The 26,201-nt window shown below is 44.3% G+C and overlaps 1 pseudogene; it reads right to left on the reverse strand.

Moving 5' to 3' along the window:
* The window catches only part of LOC123396403, a 48,220-nt pseudogene extending 29,528 nt beyond the window's left edge, over positions 1–18,692 (reverse strand).
* Between the last annotated feature and the right edge of the window lie 7,509 nt (positions 18,693–26,201).

Below are 26,201 nucleotides of genomic sequence, written 5' to 3' on the forward strand. Positions count from 1 at the left end.
CACAACTCGATCATTTAAAGTACCAGGTCTCTTAAGAAGTGATACCGAATGTCAATGTTCTTGGTGTGAGAGCGATCACCAGGGTTTTTAGCAATCTTGATGGCACTTTCATTGTCGCATAGTAGAGGCACATGTGTGTAAGTTATACCATAGTCCTTCAAGGTCTGCCTCATCCATAGGAATTGTGTTTCACAGCTTGCGGTTGCAATGTATTCGGCTTTATTGGTGGATAGGGAGACACAATTTTGCTTCTTCGAGGACCAACTTACCATGGAGCATCTAAGAAACTGACACCCGGAGGTAGACTTTCTTCCCACCTTGTCTGCGGCCCAATCTGCATCTATGTACCCAATGAGATCAAACTTGGCATCCTTGGGGTACAATACACCCAACCTTGGGGTGTGAACAACATATCTCAGAATATGCTTAACCGCCTTATGAAGACTTTCCCTCGGGGAAGCTTGAAATCTTGTAGAAATGCCTACACATAACGTGATGTATGATCTAGATGCACAAAGATAAAGCATGAAGCAATCATAGAGCGGTAAATAGATGGGTCAAATGGAATACCGTTTGAGTCTTCGTTAAGAGCAATTATGGTTGGCATGGGTACCTTGCATGGACTGGTGTTTGTCATGCCGAACTTCGCAAGAATATCCTTTAGATACTTAGTTTGGGACAATAAAATTTCTTCTTGACATTGTTGAATTGGAAACCCGAGAAAGAACTTCAAATCTGTATTAAGTGACATCTCAAAGTTCTTTGTCATGGATTCTGCATACTTCTTGAATAAATGGATGTTAGGGAACCAAAAATGATATCATCTACGTAAATTTGACACAAGATCAAATCACCTTTTCCCCTCTTAGTGAAGAGAGTAGGGTCAATCATCCCTCCCACAAAACCATCATCGAGTAGAAACTTCTTAAAATGATCATACCAAGCATGAGGTGCTTGTTTGAGGCCATATAAGGCCTTGTGAAGTTTGTACACATAGTCTTTGTGATTCGGGCAATGAAACCAGGTGGTTGTGCTGAATATACTTCTTCTTGTAGAGGACCATTAAGAAAAGCACTCTTCACGTCTATTTGGTGTAAAGTAAAAAAAACCATTGAAGTCACCATAAGCAAGTAAAATGTGAATTGATTCAAGACAGGCAACGGGGCAAAGGTCTCATCAAAGTCCAAACCTTCAACTTCTGTGTAAACTTGTGCCACTAACCTTGCCTCGTTTCTGATGATTACACAATTTTCATCTTGCTTGTTCTTGAAGATACATTTTGTTCCAATGACATTCTGCTCCTTAGTTGGCCTTTTGACTAAAGACCACACTTGATTGCGCTCGAAGCTGTTCAACTCTTCTTGCATAGCAAGAAGCGAGTTGTGCTCCATCAACACATATTCTACCTTGAGAGTCACAACACTAGAGACAAATGAGAAGTGAGCACAAAAGTTTTTCAATTGTTTATGAGTGACTCTACCTTCCGATATCTTGGTGAGAATTTGGTCAGCGTCAACACGACCAACCACACAAGGCATGATGGATGTTAAGGTTTCACGAGGTTCAACTTTGTTCCCATCATCGACATCTTCAACATAAGGATCTATATTGTGTGGAGGAAGATTTTCATGCATCACTTATTGAGGTTCATCATGAGCACCAAATTTGTCAACATCGACATGTGCATGTTCTTGTTCTTGTACTTGATGATGTACTTGTTCTTGTTCTTGTGCTTGACGGTGAACATCTTCTTGTTCTTAAATTATGGACTCCTCTTGAGGGATGAGATCTTGTGGTGGCAAAGGCATAGTAGTTGGTTTAGCATGAGTGGTGCTTGTGTCCTCAGCTTCACCTGCATAAGGAACATGTTCCACTGGAAGGAGAGCACCTACACCATTGGTCGAAATGTCTTGTGAAGGATCTTCTTCACCTGCATCACTTAGATGAACTTGCTCTCCAGGGGAGCCATTAAATTCATCAAACACCATGTCGCAAGTTTCTACAATGCATCCGGTGGATTTGTTGTAGATCCTGTGGGCATGGGAGTTTGATCCATATCCAATAAATATTCCCTCGCTTGTTTTAGATTAACATTTGACTAACCGTTCTCTCTTGTTGAGAATAAAACATTCGCAGCCAAATAGCCGTAAATACTTGACATTTGGCTTGTTTCCTGTTATGAGCTCATATGGGGTCTTCTCCAAGACCTCATGGAGGAAGAGGCGATTTGAAGCATGGCATGCAGTGTTTGCGGCCTCGAACCAAAAGTTGTGGGGAGACTTGTACTCATCCAACATGGATCTTGCCATCTCTACAAGAGTGTGGCTCTTCCTTTCGGCTACCCCATTTTGTTGTGGGGTATATGGTGCGGAGTATTGATTGTTAATTCCTTCATCACTGAGGAACTCTTTTAGGGTGTAGTACTTGAATTCAGATCCATTGGCACTTCTTATTGCAAAAATTTCTTTGTCAAACTTGCGTTGAGCTTGCTTGGCAAAATAAATAAAGGTGATCTTTATCTCATCCTTGGATTTAAGAAATAAGACCTATGTATATCTCGAGTAATCATCAACAATGACGAACCCATACTTCTTCCCACCAAGACTATCCCATGAAGGAGGCCCAAAAAGACCACATGAAGGAGCTCCAAAGGACTTGAGATTGATACAATATTCTTGGGGGTGCTTTCATTGATGTTGACTCCCGGCAATGCATGCACTGCACACACGATCTTTCTCAAATTATACATTGGTTTGTCCAAGTATGTGTTCACCCTTGTCGGCCTTGGCCATGAGGCAAGTGATGACGAGTTGATGAATATACTTCTCGCCCCTCGTTGGTTACCCCAAGTGGAAGGTGGAGATGTAGCCAGCAACAAGTTTCCCTTACACAGAGACTGTCAGGTTTATCAAACCAGGAGGACTTCGAGGATCAACAAGTAGGTGTACGCTTCCCTGGCACTAGCAAAAGATGTGGACCTGCACACACAACAAATAACTTCACTCCCAGCAAGTACAGAGAGGTTGTCGATCTATCTGGCCTTGTAGTTTGCAAAGGATGAAAACACAAGTGGGAATAGTGATAGTGATTGCAACGGAAAAGTAAATCCAAGTAGTGAATGATGGAGGTGTAAGCAATGGTGGTGATATGGACCTGAGTCACATGATGTTCACTAGTGATGTCTCTCTCCCATAAGAAGATAAACAACTATGCTTGGGTATACAAATTACAGTTGGGCAATTGACAGAATTATAAACGCACCGCAATGCTAATTATGCTACTACAAAGTTAGAGGCTCAATAGTAATGGGCAGTACGCCAAGACAAGTAGATCATTTATTCATCAGCATCTACTTACTAATCATCTACCTTGAGATATCTATCTAGAACATCTCGCTGGTATTACGTTGCGAGCCCCACCCAAAGTGTAAACTCAAGGGAACGGAGAACTGCATTAACGAACTATACGTAAGGTAAACAATCATTAACTAGTGCGTCATGTAGCAGTAATAAGGGCAAGGCCCAACTAGCACGCGGCTCCTCGATCAAGCTAAAGCATGTATGACATGAAGATCAAGTAATGAGATGGTGGATGTTGCATAGCAATGTATCTCGGAAAGGCTATGGAAATGCCTTAATAGGTAGGTATGGTGGCTGTCTTGAGGAAAGATATAACGAGGCTTATGATGACAGAGCGTATCATGCCAAGGGTTTGGATGCACTGGCGAAGTTTGCACCAATTCTCAAGATGAGAAAGGGCAATGCACGGTACCGAACAGGCTGCAAAATATGGATAGTGGAAGTGCCAACTATCGAATACTCGCATTAGTCCGAAGGACTCATACACTTATTATCGTAAACTCTCTATCTAGTTAGGAGATTGAAAAAGAGACAAGTACCCCGGGGAGGAGTGTTTGGGGGTTTGGTTATCCTTGCGCATCCGACCCATGGTAACGTGAGGCTACTCTATATATTCCAACCCCTCAAGAGGTTAGCGATCAATCTAGTAGCTAGAGTTGTCAACTAATTTTTAGTTTTTGAAAAACACACGGATTTCCCAAAATACGACATCTATCACTAATAGGATTAAGCTCTTGGCACCAATAGTCCAAACATTACTCAAATCAATACCTCAAAATTATTGCAAGTTACTACTATACTTAAATAGCAACCTCATTTACTTACTCATGCAAGCCACACAACTAAGTGCAACGAGCCAACTATCTAAACAAGATAAGCTTGATAACTCAAGATAGTTCCAAAAGAAACCTAAATAAAAGATCCTAAAAAGATATAACATGAAAACTAAGAGCTAAGAATGACAACAGGTATGTAAAGATAGAGAACACAGAAAAAAGATAACCATGAAAACCTAGGTTCTGTTCTAGAGTGGAATGGAGTGTGTTTCTCTCCGAAACAAGGAAGGATAGGTTCCGACTTCTTATGAACAGGAAGAAAAAACTAAAAAAAACTAAAAAGTAAAGAGCGGGATGCTCCAAGCATAGCACATAACATATGAAGTGATAAAAATATAGCACGGAGATGGACGAACTGATGATTGGTGATAGAGAAGGGGATGCACGGGGGCATCCCCAAGCTTGGACTCTTGAGTCTCCTTGAATATTTCTTGGGGGCTCATGGGGGCATCCCCAATCTTGATCCCTTGACACTCCTGGATCTTCTTTCATCATCTTTCATCGCATACTTGAAAACTCCCTTCATACGAAACTCATCATAAGCTGATTAGATTGGTTAGTACCCATGATAAAGTAATTCATTACCTACTGGAAATAAAGATTTTGATGAAAAGATATTGTTTCTCATGATTGCCAAAAGGTTTTTGCAAAGGAAAAGCAAGCTTAAAATTTGCAAAATGATGAAAACGCAAAACGTGGTAGAATCTGTTAAAAATAGAACAAAACATAGTAAATAATTTTTTCGGGGTACTTCTGCAACTAAAATAAAAAAAACTTAGAACAGATGCGAGAAGGACAATTATATAGAGCATGCTATCAAAATAGTTTAGATCAAAAAGATGAACTAGTGATTTTTGGCAAAATTTTCCGTCAAGCAGACATAATCTGTTTCTGGATAGCATGTCACAACTTTTGAACTTTCTTGCAATCAGAGGCTAAAACTTAGCTCAAAGCTTGAAAATAAAGATACAATGATGCTGGTACAGTAGTAACAAGCATCAAGACTACTAAAACTGAAAGTAAAAAAAAATTGGGTTGCCTCCCAACAACCACTTTCTTTTATGTCTTTGAGCTAGGCATGATGCAAAAAGATCAAGTTTTATCAACTCCATAAGAATAACTTGCCCAAATAACGGAATCATAAGGTAATTTAATATTATTTCAAGGGAAGTGTTCCATTCCCTTTTTAAGGGGAAATTGGAATCTAATGGTCCCTTCTTTCATGTCAATGATAGCACCAACGGTGCGGAGAAAAGGACGTCCCAAAATAATTGGACATGAAGGATCACACTCAATGTCCATAATAAGAAAATCAAAGGGCACATAATTATCATTGACAACAATAAGAACATCATCAATTCTCCCTAACGGTTTCTTTATGAAAGAATCAACAAGATGAACACCTAAAGAACATTCATCATAAGGTTTCAAATCAAGCATATCATACATTCTTTTGGGCATAAGGGAGGCACTAGCTCCAACATCACATAAAGCAAAGCAAGAGATATTATTCAGTTTAATCTTGACCATAGGATCCCAACCATCTTCTAGTTTCCTAGGAATAGAAGTCTCTAACTTGAGCTTCTCCTCCCTAGCTTTGATAAGAGCATTGGTAATATGCTCGGTGAAGGCAATATTGAGTGTACTAGTGTGGGGGTCCTTAGCAATTCTTTGCAAAAAGGTGATCACTTCGGAAAGACTACAATTATAAAAATTAATATCATCGTTATTAAGTAGAATTACAGTGTCATCCTCTATATTTGATTTGCTCTCTACTATAAGAGTTTGGATGTCTTCCCAAGTTTGGGGACGTTTAGGAGCAACTTCAAACCAAATATCCTGTTCCTTTTTGGGGAGACCATGACAAGGGCATAATTCTCCATAATGACTAACATAGTCCCAAGGTCTATTACTTTCATAAATACCCACAGTTGCAATTGGAGCAATAGAAGAGAAGGGAAAATCATTGTTGTTGTGACTTGTGAAGTCACACAACTTGGTGTTCTTCGTGGAACCCACAACAGCAGCAACAAGCAAGAACAAAGCAACTTATTTTTTTGCGGTTTTTGGTATAAGACTCTAAAGAAAAAACAAGAAAGCAAACTAACAAGACTAAGAAGCAAAGGTAAAAGATAGTGTGCAACTCCCCTATCATGAAGATGGAGTCCCCGGGAAAGGCATTAGAAATTCGCTTGATGACGAGTTGATGAATATACTTCTCGCCGCTCGTTGGTTACCCCAAGTGGAAGGTGGAGATGTAGTCAGCAGCAAGTTTCTCTTACAGGGAGACTGTAAGATTTATTGAACCAGGAGGACTCCGAGGATCAACAAGTAGGTGTCCGCTTCCCTGGCACTAGCAGAAGACATGGACCTGCACACACAAGAAATAACTTCGCTCCCAACGAGTACAGGGAGGTTGTCAATCTATCCGGCCTTGTAGTTTGCAAAGGATCAAAACACAAGCGGGAATAGTGATAGTGATTGCAACGGAAAAGTAAACGAAAGAAGTAAATGATGGAGGTGTAAGCAATGGTGGTGATATGGACCTGAGTCATATGATGTTCACTAGTGATGTCTCCGTCTCAAAAAACGATAAACAACTATGCTTGGGTAAACAAATTACAGCCGGGCAATTTACAAAATTATAAATGCACCACAATGCTAATTATGCTACTTGAAAGTTAGAGGCTCAATAGTAATGGGCAGTACGCCAAGAAAAGTAGATCGTATTAATCATCCACCTTGACATATCTATCTAGAACATCTCGCTGGTATTAATTTGTGATCCCCACCGAAAGTGTAAACTCGAACCAACGGACAACTGCATTAACGAAATATGCGTAAGGTAAACGATCCTTGCAACCGTGGTCACAAGCCAGGCCCACCCTGGCCAAAAGAGGGTGCGGGCGCGGCTAGGGGCCAGGCTGCGCAGGGTGGCCGCCTAGACACCCCTGGCTCCCCTCTGGCCCATGTTCGGTGATCTGGAAGCTTCTGTCACGCTGATTTTTATATATTTTTCTCGAGCTTTTTGGGGCTCTGGAAATTTGGGTAAAAGCCCCTGCAAAAAAGACATAAGCAGACAGAAATTGGCACGGGGTGCACTAAGTTAGTAGGTTAGTCCAAATACGTGTAAAAATATATAAAAGTGTAGCAAAACATATAACAATTTCATCCAAAAGATCCTGGAGCAAGCAAAAATTATAGATACGTTTGGGACGTATTAGCAAGTTGCATGGAATGTGTTCTCTTTTGAGAAATCAACCGTGTAAAGGTTGCCATCCAACTCCCCCGCGAAGGAAACTTCAAGAGTATCTCTCTTAAAGACTTTCACATCCGTTAGTCCAAAAAGTGTATCATAGCCAACAAAGGCCAATTGACTAATAGAGAGTAAGTGATATTTAAGTAATTGGACAAGCATGCCATTTGCAAGTGACATGTCATTTGTGATCGCAAACTTTCCCAAACTAAGTACCTGTCCTTTAGACCCACCGCCAAATACAATGCTCATAAATGGTTGAATTGCCTCCATGAAGTCCTTGGGCAATGTGCCATCTCTGGTCATATTATTGGTGCATCCGCTATCAATCACCCATTTGACTCCACCGGAGAAGGCAACCTACACACATTTCAAGTCTTGGTTAGAGGTACCCATTTTACAATGGGACCTCTAAAATCAGTAACAAGAGTCTTAGGAACCCAAATTGCACAGAAACGAAAAGCATTCCAAGGCCCAACAAATTGTGTGTAGACATCTCGATCTTTTTCCTTACGGATTACATATGATGGAGGCATACATTATTTTGACTTGTTGGGAGTAGGCTTGCCCCTTGTGGCCTTCCTACTCGCAACCTTCCCTACGTCTCCCAATCTGTTTTCCTTATGCCCTTCTTGCACAAATATCTCCTCGAGGGGAGTTGTGGACTTATGTGTCATCATTGTATTCCTGCTTATGCTTGGATCAAATCCAAGCCCTTCCTTAGCTACTACCTCCTTCTGTTGACTCAACACTTCATTGAGGTTCTTTTGTCCTTGGGCACATGACATGAGCCCTTTTTCAATTTGAGCCTTTAGAAACCGGTTCTCCTCAAGTACACTAGGTAGGTCACCACTAGGGTTAGTAGACAAGCATCAACATTTATAACAGGACATAAGTAAACTTTGCCTAGTATGTTAAGATATGTAAGCTTGAGTTCGTCAAACTTCTTTGTAATAGTGCCAAGCTCCTCTTTCGTTGATTTAGAGAGAAATGTAAGAGCTCACAATCTTAGAAAGAGTGGCATGAGACTTGTCAAGTTTACACTAGTAACTTTTTAACATTTCATAATCTCTTTCAGTATTAGTCAAGGAGGCAAGTTCTTTAATGTGCTTATCAATGTTTGCACCTATTTTTAAGCACAATTCATCATTATGTGCTTCCTCATATAGGACTTTCTTCTCAAGGATTTCACATTTCTCCTTTTCCTCGGTAACGAGGGTTTCGAGTTCCTTAATGGAGGTGGTGTGCTTGCTCACCATCTCCATAAGCATACGAAACATAGTGAGTTTCTTTCCTTTGAGGGAGCACATGACTTTCTTCATTTTAGCAACCCAAGCATCACTTAGTTCATATTCATGATCATGATCCTGAACATCAGTATATCCATCACTACATGTGGTAGAGGAAAATAGAGGAGGGTTAGGTTGTGGAGTTACATTTACTTTGTCTGAAGATGTTTGTGCCTCATCATCTTCTACCACACCTTTTGTCATGAGACATTTGTGTGCATTACCCTTGTAGTCTTTCATGTAGTTGGATGTGACAACATCACCACCTTTGTTGACCAGTCTCAATGTGGTTTGAGTTCCTAGGGCTATGTCTGCAATACCCCCAACATCATCGGAGTCAGATTCATCTTGAGAAATCATTTCCTTATCATCTCTCTTCCTGAACTTGGAGTTTAATGGGTTGGGCAACTTCTTCTTTACAAAAGTCTTCGAAAATTTTGGTTTGTGTTCTCTCTTCTCATAGGGACACTCGTTTGAGAAGTGGTCGGTTTCTTCGCAATTGTAGCAAGTCCTTACTTTCTTCTTTAGGAATCTTCCCTTGAATTTTTCTGCACTAAACTTCTGCACAAAGAGAGACATGTCTTCATATGAGAGCCCGTCATCTAGTTCATCTTCATAACCTTCTTCTTCATCTTCCTCTTCTTCTTCACTAACATCATTATCCCTCACGTGCTTGGCCTTCAAGGCAAGATTTTTCTTGGGTGATGAGGAGCCATGCATGACAAGATGAAGTGTAGCATTGGCCTTTGATTCTTTGAATAATTGGAAGGTTGATGACATCATCAAGAGACATGTCCTTAAACCCATGTTCTCTCCTTATGTCCCATACCATTTGATGGTGGTATGGATGAAGAGTATTTAACAGTTTATCCACAAGAAACCATTTCTTCTAGTTGAATCCATCTTGACTCTTGTCAAAATCATATGATTCTATGTCGGTAGCAAGTGTCATCAATCTCTCAAGAAGGTGGTTGGGGTTCTCTCCTTTTTCCATGCAGAAATATTGTAATGCCCCTTTTGCAATCTCATATTGTGCAAGTTGAAGAAAGGGCATTCCCGTATTGGTCATTACAATATTATCCCAAAGTTCTTTCGCATTTGATAGGTGAATGTAGGGCCTTTTTTGTTTGTGAGACATGCCCCTTCTTATGAGCACGATCGCGGTGTCATTGAGGTGCTTGTCATATACTTCACTCGGTGTTAGGTCCTTGTGGTTCACGGGTGGTAACATTTCTCCAAGATCTCTAGCATCTCATCGTTGGCAAACCTAAGATGATCGTGCATACCAACTCTCGACAAAGAAAAATCGGCTATGTCATGAAGTAAAGCAGTGTTTTCCCCAACATTATACTTAGGTTTCTCCACTCTAGGTTTTGCATATAGCCATTGAACAATGGTGTTGTTATCAGTTTGAGGTTGTTGGCCCAAATTAGGGAGAGATGCATTTAGTTGTTTTATCACACCAATTGGGTTCTCCGGTGGTGTTATTTTTGCACCTAATGTATCCAACCTCATTTTGACCAAAGCCTCAATAGAAGCATCTTGCTCCTCTTTCTACTTAGAAAGGGCCCGTTCAAGATACTCAGAAGTGAAGGATCTAACTTCATTCGTGGATGAAACTCCTCCCTCAACACGAGGAGCAATCAGAGGGCTCCCATTCTTATCCATCTCGCTCAAGGGTGGTTAAGCCACACGATTAGAGCAGGAGGTTGTGATACCAATTTAAAAGGATCTAGATGGACCTAGAGGGGGATGAATAGGTACAATTACAAATTTTAATTGTTACTTAGTAATTTTAGGCAATAATACAGAATATGAACTTTAGAGTAGAAATTGCTTCGGAGATAAGGTGACCAGTATGATATAAAAGTAAGCATTTAACTAGATAAACAACCTTAATGTGAAAATAGATTATACAAGTACGAAGACAAGTAACCATAAGTAAGGAGCTAGGGTTGGGAATAACCGCAACTCCGAGAGACGAGGATGTATCCCGATGTTCACTTCCTTGGAGGGAAGCTACGACACCGTTTATAGACGTGGATGTCGCTGAGAAGGCACACCAACGCCACGAAGGCTACCCTATTCTCTCCTCGAGACACCACCATGAAGGCGTTTCTCAACCACTAGTGGTAGGCCTTGAGGTGGCCTCCACACCCTCACAAACTCTCTAGGGGAAATCACAAAGGTTTGATTCGTCTGTGAAGAACTCCTACCGCTTAGGAGTCTCCAACCTCCAAGAGTAACAAGATCAAGGCAACCGCTCAAAACTTGCTCAAATCACGAATTTCTTTGGTTGAGATCAGGAGAGGAGGATGATCTATATTTTGATTGGAATAATACTCAAGAATCCTCACAAACTCTCTTGGGATCTAGGATTTGGTGAGGAGTGGAATGAGTGATAGAGAAAAGTGTTCTTGGAATCTTTTGTGGTGTGTTGGATAACCCCCACCCGAGCAAGGAAGGCGGTATATATAGTAGTGGTGGAAAATGACCGTCGGAAGCCACTTATGTTTCCCACTTGCTGGACATCCAACATCTTTTGGTTGTCCGGATAAAAGGTAAGGGTTGGACATCCGACAGGGGTCAGACGAGTGGTCACTGGGGACATCAAACCAGGGTAGTAGTGGGAAGTTCAGCATAGAGTTCGGTCGCCCGAAGGTTGTCGATCGTCTGATGCAGGGTTGTCCGGAAGGACCGGACTCTGATCAGTTTGTTTGGTTGGTACGTCATCGGATTTCCGACCACACACGGACGTCCGAAGGCCGGTCGACCGAAATAACCAGAAATCCGACGATTTGATGCGGGTGAGGTGGCTCCGGACCTTCGGAGGCGTAGGACAGCCGAGATCGATGAAGCATCGGACATCCGTAGACGTCAGGCGTCTGAGCAATCAGAAGTCAAGGTAGTATGTTTAAGATAGGAATTTAACCAGTGGTGCACGCAAGAACGAGTGATCCCCTCTTAATAGTGCGGGATCCCTATACTCAATAGTAAACCAAAAGATATAGAACTATTTTGTATTGTTTCTCCGTACTTTAATATCATGAATATGTGAGTTATGATCCACAGAGATAATCTCATGAGAACTAAACCTGAAACGCACTTGGCAGAGGTGATTAGTTCCCTATGTGTATGTTGTCAACAACATCAATATATTATTGAAGGCATGATTGTACTTTCAGCGACAACTATAGTTGTCATAAAAAGCTCGCACTTAGCGATTAAAAAGTAACACCTCCCTTGAGTAAGGGCCATTATAATAGTAACCTAGTTTGGACTCACCTTGTGCATCATCGAAATGCTTGTTGAGTAGATGAAGCTCCTCCTTGGATCTCTTAAGATTCCGATTCATCTCCTCTAACTCCACGGAGATGGGGATGCCACTGAAGACGAGGTCGGTATAAATAATTTATATATGTCAGACTCCCAAGTTATAAAATTTTGAATCCTCTGCTAGGTTTCTCTTCAAATCCTGCTAGAGTCTTGGAGGCTACGCTCATTTTAAAATTGAAAGTGTTTTTCCACACCATTTGATCCCCGGATGACTTTCTCAAACTCACACGCGGCTCAGGGGCTACTGAATATGGGCATTGCATATAAAACCCATAAGTTAAAATTACTTTGTAAAAAAGAATATGGCGTAATTTACGTTGAAGCCCGTTAGCAGTCCACCGAAAGCTTCCTTCAATCTGCTGTCAACAGATTAAATGCTTTGCATTACTACACCCAAAAGAGTGTGTGTTCTTTGGCGACGGAGTAGTCATTTAAAACATCCTGAATCAGGGTCGGTCACCCATTTGGGACCGTTCTATTGTGGGCCGCTCCGGGTGCGGAATTACGGTTTCTCCTCTCGGAGAAGCCGAGATAGATGCCACCGGTGGCCGAGAGGTCTCCGGAATTGTCTTTGGGAGAGCTCAGATTGACCTAGTTCTCCCTCTATGTTTGCTAGACAGGATTCACCCGCTCGATCTTCTGCGAGTGAGGTGTTAGCCTCAGCCATGATATCATCACCCCCGTCCCTAGTATCCGACTCAGGGGGGTCTTTTGGGATACCACCAGCCCGATCTCCTCGGCGAACGAGGGAGGTGTGTTGTGTGATGCGGTCCTGCTATTTGCCAGGTCGGCTCGCAAGGAATCCCCTTTCGAGGCCTGATTGGTGGGGAAATAACTCGGCAGGCTACAATACGAAAATTATAATCACTAACAAAACCTTAAATGCGGAAAATGATATGATTTTCGGATTCAGACCTTTGTGCCAGGAGCTTGACCCTCGGGGTCCTTCGAGGAACCTTTTACAAAGGTTTCAGACTCCTCGACGTAGTCCGAGCCATCATCGAACAGGGGCACTTTGTCCCTATGAATATGCATTATATCGACTAGAGTAGGGTGAATAGGCGATTTTAATGAATTCGCCACTCAGGAATGTCGTCGTGAGGAAAGTCCTCAGTCACCAACTACGTGCAGCGGAATAAGTACTCAAACAGGTGTGGAGAACAACCATAGCATAGTCATTAGAGTGAAATGAAACGTTCGGATTGCACAAGTAGCATGTTCAGGACATACAAGTGATGAATAAGCTAAGTGAAGAATTTGGGCTGAGGAAATTGAGAAAGTCTTCAGTCAAATTGTTCAAACAGTAAAGAAAAAAGTCGTGAACATACAATTGAGGAAATGAAAGGGTTGAGGAATTAGAACCAGGTGCTCGATGAAGACAATGGTTTGATGACCTAGTTCCAACTGATGTGGCAGTCGTAAGTCTGGTTTGGAGTGGCTTGGAATTTGAACCAAGGGAAACACAGTCCCAGGACACTAAGTCCTTACCGTATTCTCCTTGAGCTAACGACACATAGCCCTAGCCCAACACTCGTGGTAAGTCTACAGGGCAGACTTCCAAACCCTCAAAAACTTGGTCACTCGGCTTTCCACAATTCACGTTGGATGCTCTAGACCATGACGCCTAACCATCTGGAGGATGCACAGTCCTCAAAGGTAACAAGCGTCGGTTCCACAAAGGAACAATATCTTGAGTGATGCACAATCACTTTAGGGTTTTTGGGTTTTGGTTTGGGTGCTTGGGGTTTTTCCTAACTCATGAATTTCTCTCAGAGCCTTCAAGGAAGAGGTTGCTCTCAAACTAAAAGTGTCAGTTTCTCTCGCGGAGCAGCCAAGCAACTATTGGTTATGGGGGGCTATTTATAGCTGGGGAGCAATCCCGGCATTAATTGACATAAATGCCCCAATGATATGATCGTTAGGTGGATAAGGTTGGGGACAATTGGCGTGCAGCACATCCACGATCGAAACGTTTCAGCTATGAAATTCCTCATGTCACTCAAGTTCCTCGCACGTAGGTAATTCACATAGACAAAAACCTAACTCCTCAGTTAGAGCAAATTCCTCAGAGACCAGAAGATATTCGTCTTTGTCACTAAAGAATCTGACTAAGCTGTTGAAGATTTCCAAATCCTTCATCCGAAGGGTTGTATGTGTAGGCTTTTAGACGAGCATCACTTGGAAAATTTTGCGTAGTTTTACCTCGACCCCTTTAATAGTATGGTGGTCCTATGACACAGAATACAGAAAATTAAACTATGAAAATGAAAGTATTCATGCTTCAAAGTCCTCGCATCAATTTCTTCACGGACACACCAATTTCCTCACTTTCAAAGTCTTCTGAGGAAATACCAAAGTCTTCAACCGAAGACATACATTTTTAAGGGTCGATATTCTTCGAATAACTCAAACTCCTTAGCGACTTATAGAGCTTCTGTACACTCACAAACATATCAGTCTCTTAACATATAAGTCTTCAATACACGAATATCACTAAGGGGCACAAGATGCATTTACAATCTCCACCTTTTGGTGATTGGTGACAAATAGGTTGAGTTTTCAACGAGGATAATAATATGAAGTGTAAGTACAGAGTTTTAGGAATTTGAATGCAAGATATAGAGAAACTCCCCCTGAAGATGTGCATATTTGAGGAATTTGCTTTGGACTTCAAATGCACATTGAGGATTTACACCATGGAGATCCCCTCTATATCTTGTAATCCATGCAGGCATTTGAGATATATCATGAAGAAATTGAAATGCACGATGGAAAGTGGAGTCTCACAAATTTCAGCATGCATGCATTAATCAACATGAGGAATAAGCATGCGAGGAAAAGCAGTTCAAGAGTGTCAGGACACCACCGGGTATAAGTTTACAACTCATACAACCAAAAACTTCAGAAGAACGGGAGTTGTAACTTAAAGAAAATATAGTCCAAAAGCCCATAAAGTAAAAAATAGACCCGCTTGAAGACTAACTTAGATTTCTCCCCCTTTGTCATCAAGTGACGAAAAGGGATGAAACTGAGGACTAATGCCCTTGAAGAATATCACTTTGTTGGTGGAGAAGGAGAATTGGGGTCGTTCGTCGCAGTTGTGTCGTCAAGATCTTCGGCTTAATCAATTGTGCGCATTGAAGAAAATGAGGTGGCCACCAATTGAGAAACTAGAATCTTCTTGAATTCTTCTTGGGCGGCTAGGACCAGCCAAAGTCATGCTGGAACGCCATTTCAGTGAGTTTCTCACATGTATTGAGGTGAGACAGAATGGCCCATGTGCGGTCGAAGATATTATGAAGATAATAGTAATGTTTCTTCACAACATTCCGAGTCACATTGAGATCTTCCACAATGACACCAAATTGACAATTTATCCATTTGTGGTTGTGATCAACCTTCTGATGAAGACTTAGCAAGAGCTCACGGCCAGTCATCGCACACGGTGCAGATTCCTGTGGGGCTTTACCTCTGGCAGCTGAGTCTTGAGAAGAAGTGTCGTCATTAGTGAAGTAGGACTCATCTTTACAAAATTGTCCATCATGGGGCCGAGATCCTTCATCAATCATATATTTGGCTTTGCTTTCAATAATCTGAAAAGATATCTTGACTACTTCAAGTGGAGGCAAGTAGCTGAGGTGATTCTCAATATCTGCCTTGTAAGGAATTGTAGATCTCGCCCTAATGAATCTCATAATCCACGGCGCATAAGGCTTCTCATCAAAATGTGACAGAGCAGTGTTGGCCAGAGTCCTCATGAAAAAATCATGACGATTTATTGGAAACCCATGGATGATATTGAATAGCAAATTCTTCATGATTCCCACAATTTGTTCATCATCATAGTTATGACCCTTGATTTGACAGAAGTTTTTGGTCAAAATGCGGTAAACTCTCCTGGGCACATAAATCAATTCCTTCACGAGGAATGTGGTTCTTGGTGGCATTCCACGAGACAACACTTGCATCACATGATTTGGCAGTTCAGTTTCGTCATAGACGCATATGGCTCCCTTTACGAGAATTGGAACTGGGACTGCACGAAGTAATTCTGTAGGAGGGGATTTTTAATTGGTGCTTTGAGTCATCCAGTCCAAAACACAAGTGTTGACATGTGAGATATCACATGAGATGTGCAAGGTTTCATAAAATTGAAGAGTGATTTCTTCATTCCAGTCAGAGATGTCCATGCAGAATGGCAGTAGTCGAGCATCGAAAAGAACGCGAAGAATTGGAGTAAAACAAGGAATATTCTCTGTATCTGTTGGGGATATTACGTGCGGTATGACCCGCCCTATTGGGCCGGGTGAGGAAAGCAGTGACTCATGCATACATGGTCAGCGTAAGCCTTGGCCGAGGCCTGAGGTGTGTTGAGTGATCTTCGTCAGAAGGCTACCAGGGCCCATGAGCTAGATGGCGGTTTAGGATTGATGAAGAAGATAAGTCGCCAAGGAGGTTTCCTAGCTTCGCAAACACGGCGACTTAGAGATATGGGAGGCCACGATTTGTAATGTGGCTAGGACTTTTGTAAACCCTAGGGCCTCTAGCTGTATATAAAGGCAAGTCTCTGGGGCAAATAGATTAAGTTAGAAATCATCGAGAGCTAGGTCATGCGAGTTACGCCCTCCTTGTAATTGAATCCACCATCAATATACACAAAGCAGGACGTAGGCTTTTACCTCATCAGGAGGGGCCGAACCTGGGTAAATCTGAGTCTCGCTTCCGCTCACCCCCTTTGAGTCGCTGATACGTCCATTTTGCATCATGCTTTTATGTTGATATTTATCGCTTTATGGGCTGTTCTTACACTTCACGGTACAATACTTATGCCTTTTCTCTCTTATTTTACAAGGTTTACATGAAGAGGGAGAATGCCGGCAGCTGGAATTCTGATGTGAAAAAGGAGCAAGTTTGAGATACCTATTCTGCGCAACTCCAAAAGCCATGAAAATCAACGAGGAATTATTTTGGAATTTATAAAAAATACCGGGCGGAAGAAGTACCAGAGGGGAGCCACCAGGAGGCCACAAGCCTGCTAGGCGCGACCTACCCCCCTGGCCGCACCTAGGAGGCTTGTGGACTCCCTATTGGCCCTCTAGCTCCCCTCTTTTGCTATAAGGAGGGTTTCATTCCAGAAACAATCAAGAGGAGTCTTTCGGGAGGAATCGTAGCCGCCATGAGGCGGAACTTGAGCAGAACCAATCTAGAGCTCCGACAGGGTCGTCCTGCCGGGGAAACTTCCCTCCCGGAGGGGGAAATCCTCTCCATCGTCATCACCAACACTCCTCTCATCGGAGGGGACTCATCACCATCAACATCTTGATCAGCATCATCTCATCTCCAAACCCCAGCTCATCTCTTGTAACCAATCTCCGTCTCGTGACTCCGATTGGTACTTGTAAGGTTGCTAGTAGTGTTAATTACTCTTTGTAGTTGATGCTAGTTGGATTACTCGATGGAAGATTATATGTTCAGATCCTTGATGCTATTCAATACCTCTCTGGTCATGAACATAATTATGCTTTGTGAGTAGTCACTTTTGTTCCTAACGACATGGGATAAGTCATGCTATAAGTAGTCATGTGAATTTGGTATACGTTCGATATTTTGATGCGTCGTATGTTGTTTTTCCTCTAGTGGTGTTACGTGAACGTCGACTACATAACACTTTACCATTATTTGGGCCTAGAGGAAGGCATTGGGAAGTAATATGTAGATGATGGGTTGCTAGAGTGAAAGAAGCTTAAACCCTAGTTTATGCGTTGCTTCGTAAGGGGCTGATTTGGATCCACTAGTTTAATGCTATGGTTAGATTTTGTCTTAATTCTTCTTTCGTAGTTGCGGATGCTTGCTTGAGGGGTCAATCATAAGTAGGATGTTTGTCCAAGTAAGGGCAGAACCCAAGCACCGGTCCACCCACATATCAAACTATCAAAGTAGCGAATGCGGAATATATGAACATGATGAAAACTAGCTTGACAGAAATTCCCATGTGTCCTTGGGAGCACTTTACCTCCTCTAAGAGTTTGTCCAGGCTTGTCCCTTGCTACAAAAGGGATTGGGCCATCTTGCTGCACTTTTGTTACTATTGTTACTTGCTACTTTCTACGAATCATCTTATCACACAACTATCTGTTACCGATAATTTCAGTGCTTGCACAGAATACCTTGCTGAAAACCACTTGTCAGATCCTTATGCTTCTCATTGGGTTCGACACTCTTACTTATCGAAAGGACTACAATAGATCCCCTACACTTGTGGGTCATCAGTCACCACCAAGGTGCGATGGATCCTTCACTAAGTCCTTTCACGAGGACATCTGCCGTGACAAAACCACGACAGTTGGCGCCCACCATGGGGCTTGTACACGGTGGAGTTGAATTCTCGAAGGGAGACCTTCTAGGGTCAGGAAGCTACGTAGTCATCCTGATGACGAAAAGCCGCCGCGGGAAGTACTACATCTACAACTCTCAGTAGGGACCAGAGGCCGATTCAATCGAATCTGTATACACGGTCTCCTTCGGCAAAATCCACGGTTTCATCGGCAAGATCGGGGCACCCGTACCTGAGCCGGACACCTTCACTGACATCGTCGAGCCAGCCCGGTACACCCATCCCGCCAAACATAAGGTCAGGAAACACCACGCTTTCGTTGGTTTTAGGCGAGGAACTGACCTATCGGACGAGCCGGTAATCCAGGAGATCAGCCCCATCAACTCGGACGACGAGTCATCTATGGGTGATACAGATTCAATCTACCCTCTCCACGAAGGACAACTCGGGGGGTTGCCGGAGGCAGTAATCGCTGAGGACTTTGCGGGACCGCACCGTCAAGTCGCCATCTAGATGGCGGGGGCGTCGCCGCCTCAACCAAACCTGGCAGGTAAAAATGAAGCCAACGGGTCAGGGAAGGCTCCGGCTAAAGCCATGGCAGACCTGGCACCAGAGACAGCCAAACTCATGGCAATCACTGTAGCGGCAGAGAACCAGGAAATGGTCAACGCCGAACTAACGAAACTGAGGGAGGAGATGGCCAAGATCCAGCGGCGCATAGAAGCGGAAGCCGCCAGGATGGCAACACAACAGGCCCAGATCGCCGCGGAGACAGAGTGGTTGAATACTGAAGGTTGACGGCTTGAGCGACAACAGCGTGCCTCCGATGCGATCCACCAGAGGAGGCATCACGGCCGCCTGCCGGCGGATTTAAACCCAACTCGCCTCTTCGACAACCCGCATACCCCTGGGATGGAACCTAATCGGCCATGGCAAGCCGCGCCCCAAGAGGCGATCCGTCTCGACCACCGCTTAACCCGCAGCCGCCTCAGCCGATGGAGGCTCGTGCACCCCTTTTCTAGATGCCACCGGTCACTTCTCGAACCCCGTGGATAACGTGCTAGCGGAAACCCACCACCTTGAATCTCTCCCGATTAACGGAAACTCCTTGGCCGAGGTGGAGGCGACAAACGCCATCAAGATGCTGAAAACGGCGGTGGTACAACATGCACAATACTCGCATAGCCGCGAGCGGCTACACTCCACGCCCTAGGCGAGTCACACCAGGAGCCGCCATGATGACCTTCCTTCGGTGACAAGCGAGCAACGATGTTTTCCGCAGACCAAGACATACCGGATGCCCAACGTGCGCGCTCATGATCTTGTGGATGCGATGCGAGCCGCCCGCCTGATGGAAACAACAACTGGGCTGTTCGGGGCTATCCGGCTTACAATCTGCCTTCTCCCACGTTGACCGAAACGGGTGGCAGGCACGTCGGGGTACCGTGTCTAACGCCCGCCCTTCGCAACGAGCGTATGCTGAAAGATTTCAATGGGTCGTGAAAGGTACCCAATTACACACCATGGATCGAAAGTTACGAGCTTGTGATGGATATGCTCGATGTGAATGAGGAAGTGTGCGCTATGTATTTCACCATGATGCTCGAAGGGATGACACGCACGTGGTTTAAGAACCTGCCGCCCAACTCCATCAACACTTGGGCCAAGTTGGAGGAACGCGTTGTCAAAACTTTTAGAGGAACTTTCAAGCGCCTGATGACGATCGTCGACCTACAACACTGCGTACAATGCCCGGATGAGTCGGCCCATCATTGGATGCGGCGAGTTGCAGAAGTAATCCATTCATCAGATAGTATCTCGGCGGCTCAGGCCGTGCTGATCCTGGAGAAATTTTTTCACTACGAGCCTTTGGTGCTGAAGCATGGGCGACTCAAATGTAACATGCAGGACATGGGCGAATTGATGGACACCCTGACCAGGTATGCCAAATAAAATGACACTAAAGATCGTAGGGAATATGACGACAAAGTTAGCACCGCTAGGAGAGGCGAGTCGTCAAAAGGCCACTCCTAGTTCCAAGGGTGAGGCAAGCACAACCCCGCGGGACAAGGTAAAAGGAGGCAGCAAGAAGGCATCACAGACTTCGTCGCTAACACTAAGGCTGGCAACGGGAACCAGCGTGAGAAGATAAGGGGCTTCAGCGGGAAGAAACCACGCAATTATCATGAGATGCTCAAATCCCTTGCCCACAACACGCCAGCGCGGAAGGTCCGTCAAACCACTGTTGGGAGGATTGCTATGTGATGCAGGAGCTCCGCGCTGAGGCGCTTAAAAAAGGTCAAGGAGGTAATCAGGGCGGACATCAGGAACAATTTGGCACGCCCGGATCACACCAAAACCAATTTGGTGGATTTCCCAACCAGGGCCCGCAGGGCGGTTCACAGTCTAACGCCGGGCGGTACTAGGTTCAAAACAGCCAGCGATACAATATGCAGGGCATGTTTCAGCAACCTCCCCCGCAAGGCGACCCCAACAGTAGGATGACCATGGCGGTTTCCAGAATAATCCTAAGGAGTTGAATAGCGGACAATATCACGTGTTCACCACCAGCACTTGCAAAAGGGACCTAAAGGTGAAACACAGAGCTTTTAGTGTGGTTGAGCCGGCGCTCCCCGGGTACCTCAATTGGTCTGAACAACCCATTGTCTGGAGTAGGGAGGATCACCCGCCCCGGGTTGATAACCCCGGCGATTTAGCTTTGGTCCTAGCCCCCCAGGTTGGGGGCTACACCCTTTCCAAGGTCCTCATGGATGGCAGCAGCAACATCAATATATTATATTTCGACACCTTTTGGCGGATGTATTTCTCAAAGGGCGATTTAATGCCCTCCTCCATGGTCTTCCACAGCATTGTTCCGGGTAAGTCGGCATACCCTGTTGGATGGATCAAACTTAATGTAGCTTCTGGCACGGAGACCAATTACAAGAGAGAATCCCTTATGTTTGAGGTGGTCAAGATCAAGAGCCCTTACCCCAAACTGTTCGGCAGGCCGGCTTATGCTCGTTTGATGGCCCGCCCATGCTATGTCTACCTCAAGCTCAAAATGTCAGGCAATAACGGAACTATCACGATCAACGGGGATAGGAAAATAGCTCAAGAATGCGAGGAAGGAGATGCGACTTATGCCGAGTCAGCTTGTGCGGCAGAGGAACTCAAGTTTCACCAAGCAAATGTTGACCCGGCGGATATGCCACCGCTCAGGAGACCCACAATCAATTTAGAGCCGCCCCTCAAGTTTAAGCCGACGAATGACAGGAAGGTGATAGGTTTCACGCCTGGCGAGTCATCCAACCAGTTCACCATTGGGACGTGTCTGGATCCCAAATATGAAAGCGCTTATCGAATTAATCTGTGATAATTGGGACATCTTCGCATGGAAGCCTTCAAACATGCCAGGTGTACCGAGAGAATTCGCTGAACACCACCTTAATATTGAGCCTAAAATAAAACCGGTTCAGCAGTATCTTCACCGGTTCAATGAAGAACGGCGTAAAGCAATTGGGGAGGAAGTCGCCCTGCTCTTGGCTGCTGGATTCATTATTGAGGTTTTCCATCCTGAGTGGTTCGTTAACCTGGTCTTGGTACTCAAGAATAACGACACCTTCCGCATGTATGTGGACTATACCAACCTCAACAGGGCCTACCCGAAGGACCCTTTCGCCCTCCCTCGCATTGATCAAATCATTGACTCTACGGTGGGTTGCGAACGACTATGTTTTCTGGATGCTTACTCAGGGTACCATCAGATCAAGATGGCTTTGGCGGATCAGGAGAAAACATCATTTATAACTCCCTTTGGGGCCTTTTGTTATGTGTCTATGCCGTTCAGCCTCAAAAGCGCGGGGGCGACTTATCAACGCTGCATCCAGAATTTCCTACACAGTCTGATCGGGTGCAATGTTCATGCCTACGTTGACGATATAGTTGTTAGATCCCAGATGAAAGAGTCACTTTTGGAGGACCTCAAGAAGACTTTTGACAATTTGCGCGTTTACCAGATGAGTCTAAACCCTACCAAGTGTGTTTTTGGCGTTCCCACAGGAAAGTTATTGGGCTTCTTGGTGTGAGAACGGGGCGTCCAAGCTAACCCGGAAAAAATTGAAGCGATCACTACGCTGGGCAAGACGACCAATGTGAATGAAGTTCAGCGCATGGCGGGTCGTATTGCGACTCTAAGCCGTTTCATAAGTCGCCTTGGGGAGAAAGCCATCCCTATTTATCAGCTGCTCAAGAAAACCGATCACTTTGTTTGGACGGATGAAGCTAACGAAGCTCTCGAAGCCTTGTGAAGCAGCTGGCTGAGCCGCCTGTCTTAGCTGCTCCGACTGACAAAGAGCCTATGCTCCTGTACATTGCTGCCAATTCTAAAGCGGTAAGCATTGCAGTGGTCGTCGAGCGAAAATAGGAAGGGAAGGAATACCCGGTTCAAACACCGGTCTACTTTGTCAGCGAAGTCCTAACCCTCTCCAAACAACGCTACCCACATTTCAGAAGCTAGTCTTTGGGGTATTCATGGCAAGTAGGAAATTGAAACATTACTTTCAAGAGCATCCTATCATAGTTGTCATTTCCGCCCCACTTGGTGATATCATACAGAAACGAGAGGTGACTGGGCAGATTGCTAAGTTGACCATTGAGCTTGGACACCATCATGTGAAATATACCCCACGCACAACTATTAAGTCACAAGCATCGGTGGATTTCATCAACGATTGGACCGAGATGCAAATTCCGGAAGACAGACCTAATCACACATATTGGACTATCCATTTTGACAGGGTCAACAGCTGGAAGGCTCGGGGGCTGGCGTGGTCTTGACTTCGCCCAGGGTGACAAGTTTTTTTATGTCCTCTGACTCATGTTCCCCTGCACCAATAATGCGGCGAAATATGAGGCCCTGCTCCATGGTTTGAGAATCGCCAAAGAGGCACAACATGTTTCAGGCACTTGGGATTCCAGAGATCCCTTGATGGCGGCTTATAGGCATGATGTGTCGGACGTGGCGGGTCATTTTCATGGCTATCAGGTGGATCACATTGATTGTCAACTCAATGAGGCGGCGGATCCTCTTTCACGACTCGGTTGACAGCGTAAGCCTATTCCCCCTAACGTGTTTCTGGATGTATTGCATAACCCATCAGTAAAACTGCCTTCACAGGAAGAGTTAGCGGTTCCTGATCCTGACTCTCAACTTGTGGCGGCTCTCCGTGCTACCCCGGATTGGGCAATCCCCTAGATGGAGTATCTGGCACGAGGTGAGTTACCTACTGATGATTTGTTGGACCGCCAAATCGTCCGTCGATGCAAGTCCATGGTCATACATAAAGGCGAGTTACACAAGCAAAGCACTTGTGGAGTTTTTCAAAAGTGTGTCTCCTCTAAGGAAGGGTGTGCTATTCTTAACAAGATACATGCAGGTGACTGTGGTCATCACGCCGGGTCACACTCTCTGGTATCCAAAGCCTTTAGGCATGGGTTTTACTGGTTAACAGCTCATGCAGATGCTGAGGATATAGTTTGCAGATGTGATGGTTGTCAAAAAATTTGATGTTAGATGCATGTGCCGACTCAGGAATTACGGATGATTCCAATTACATGGCCGTTTGCGGTCTGGGGGCTAGAAATAATTGTTCCTTTCAAGATGTCTTCCAATAAAAAGACTCACCTCTTGGTGGCAGTTGAGAAGTTTACGAAGTGGGTTGAAGCAGAGCCGGTTAGCAGCTGTGATGCAGACACGACCATCAAGTTCCTCAAAAAGTTGATTTTTCGCTTCGAGTATCCTCATAGTATTATTACTGGTAGTGATACTAATTTATCCAAAGGCGCCATGCAAGAATTTTGCGTAAAGGAGCTCATCCCGCTTGATGTTTCTGAAGTTGCACACCCCCAGTCCAATGGACAGGCAGAAAGGGCGAATCAAGAAATGTTGTGAGGAATCTAGCCCCGACTTATGGTACCTCTGGAATGTACTCGGGGATGTTGGGTTGAAGAGTTGCCTTCAGTTTTATGGAGCATCAGAACCACCCCTAATCGGTCTACCGGTTACACACCCTTTTTCCTGGTCTATGGAGCAGAGGCAGTATTACCAACTGACATCAGACATGATTCACCACGAGTCGCCGCCTATGTGGAACAAGACAATGAGCTAGCACGTCGAGATTCGTTGGACTCCTTGGAGGAGGAGCGTGATTTGGCTGCGTCACGGTCGGTGATTTATCAATAGGACTTGCGACGCTATCACAACCGCCGAGTCAAGAGCCGAGCTTTTCAAGAGGGCGACTTAGTGCTCCGCTTATTCAGGATCGTACTGGTATGCATAAGTTATCTCCTCCATGGGAAGGACCTTTTGTCATCAGCAAGAATCTCCACAACGGTTCATACTAGCTAGTGGATCTTCGCCCGGATAGGCCAACAACAGAGGTTGAGACAACCCTCCCATAGAACATCGCCCACTTGCGGCCATACTATACTTAGAGCCACTGGCTCCTTACCTATATTTAAAATTTTTACTTTGTAATCTCTTATTTTATATATAAAGAAATAAAGCCGGTGCCCACAAACTTTGGGGTCTTTTGCCGTTTCAGCTTCTTGAAAGCATGAGTCTTTATTGTTCCATAAGTCATCCAAACATGGACGCTATCAGCATCAAAGAGCATAAGTCGCCATGTTGCACTTATTTCAAAACTGGATGTTGATACACCAAAGAGGACCAAAGTTGCCATGCTGCACGGTTCATACATGGGCACCTTATATGGTTTTCAGAATTAAGCCGACTTACTTGGGGGCTACTAGCTCCCAAGTCGTTTTGCAGTAAGAGCGTATATGCTTCTGCAATCCTATGTCTGGCTTTTTCCTAATCTTATTTCACTTGGGGGCTTCCACTCACTAAGTTCAGCCTGAATACCCTCTTGGCTAGCGAAAAATTAACCCATTACAATGGTTATACTGGACTGTGTGTTTGGCAACTCGCCCTATGGTCCCACGTACTCTTGGCGAGTCAATCCACTTTTTGGACCCTGAACTTGCCTTGGCTAAAACATGAAAGGTACCGGCGAGAGCCGACACATGGAAAATAGACAAACCATGGGTTCACTGAACCAGCTTCACTGAAGGTTGACTCGCGCCTGATCAGCCAGTCTAAACAACTCGGGCTGTTGCAAAATCCTTCTTGCGGTAGCACTAGAGTTTTGCAAACTCGTCCTATCCTGTAGTAACTCATCGAGCCGACGAACTTTCTGACTATCTTTGTGGAATCGCCCAATGGTTTCATAAAAAAAATTATAACCCGTCGCAACTCAGTGAGTCGGCCTATTGTTTTTTCTCTAATAAACAGGGCAAATAACTTTCTTGTCAAAACATGACAAAGCTTTGGGAAAAGCGATTCATATTAATGAAGGCTGAAACTTCAAAACACCATCACAAGGTATGATTATCATACTGCTTTCTTGAATCCTAAGACTATTACATGGCTCAGCAGGCCATACCAGGATTCATATACCGGTCATAAAAGGATCAAAATATTCTTGGAGGATAAACTTCATGACAATTTGGTTCAAGCCGCCTCTGCGTTACCCTGCCTCGAGCTTTCGCCATCTTCGATCTGTAAGTCGCCCAATTTCCAATTACAATTGGTCAAGGCGAGGAACTCGTCTTCATCAGTCAAGATGGTGGACAGATGAACATCAAAGTCGAAAGGATTCTTACGACATCATGGAGTCAGGCCGGTGACTTCATACGACGGAGGAGTCACCCTTTTGCTGTGTTCATCAT

The sequence above is a fragment of the Hordeum vulgare genome, chromosome 5H, assembly GCF_904849725.1.
Source record: "Hordeum vulgare subsp. vulgare chromosome 5H, MorexV3_pseudomolecules_assembly, whole genome shotgun sequence".
NCBI lineage: Eukaryota > Viridiplantae > Streptophyta > Magnoliopsida > Poales > Poaceae > Hordeum > Hordeum vulgare.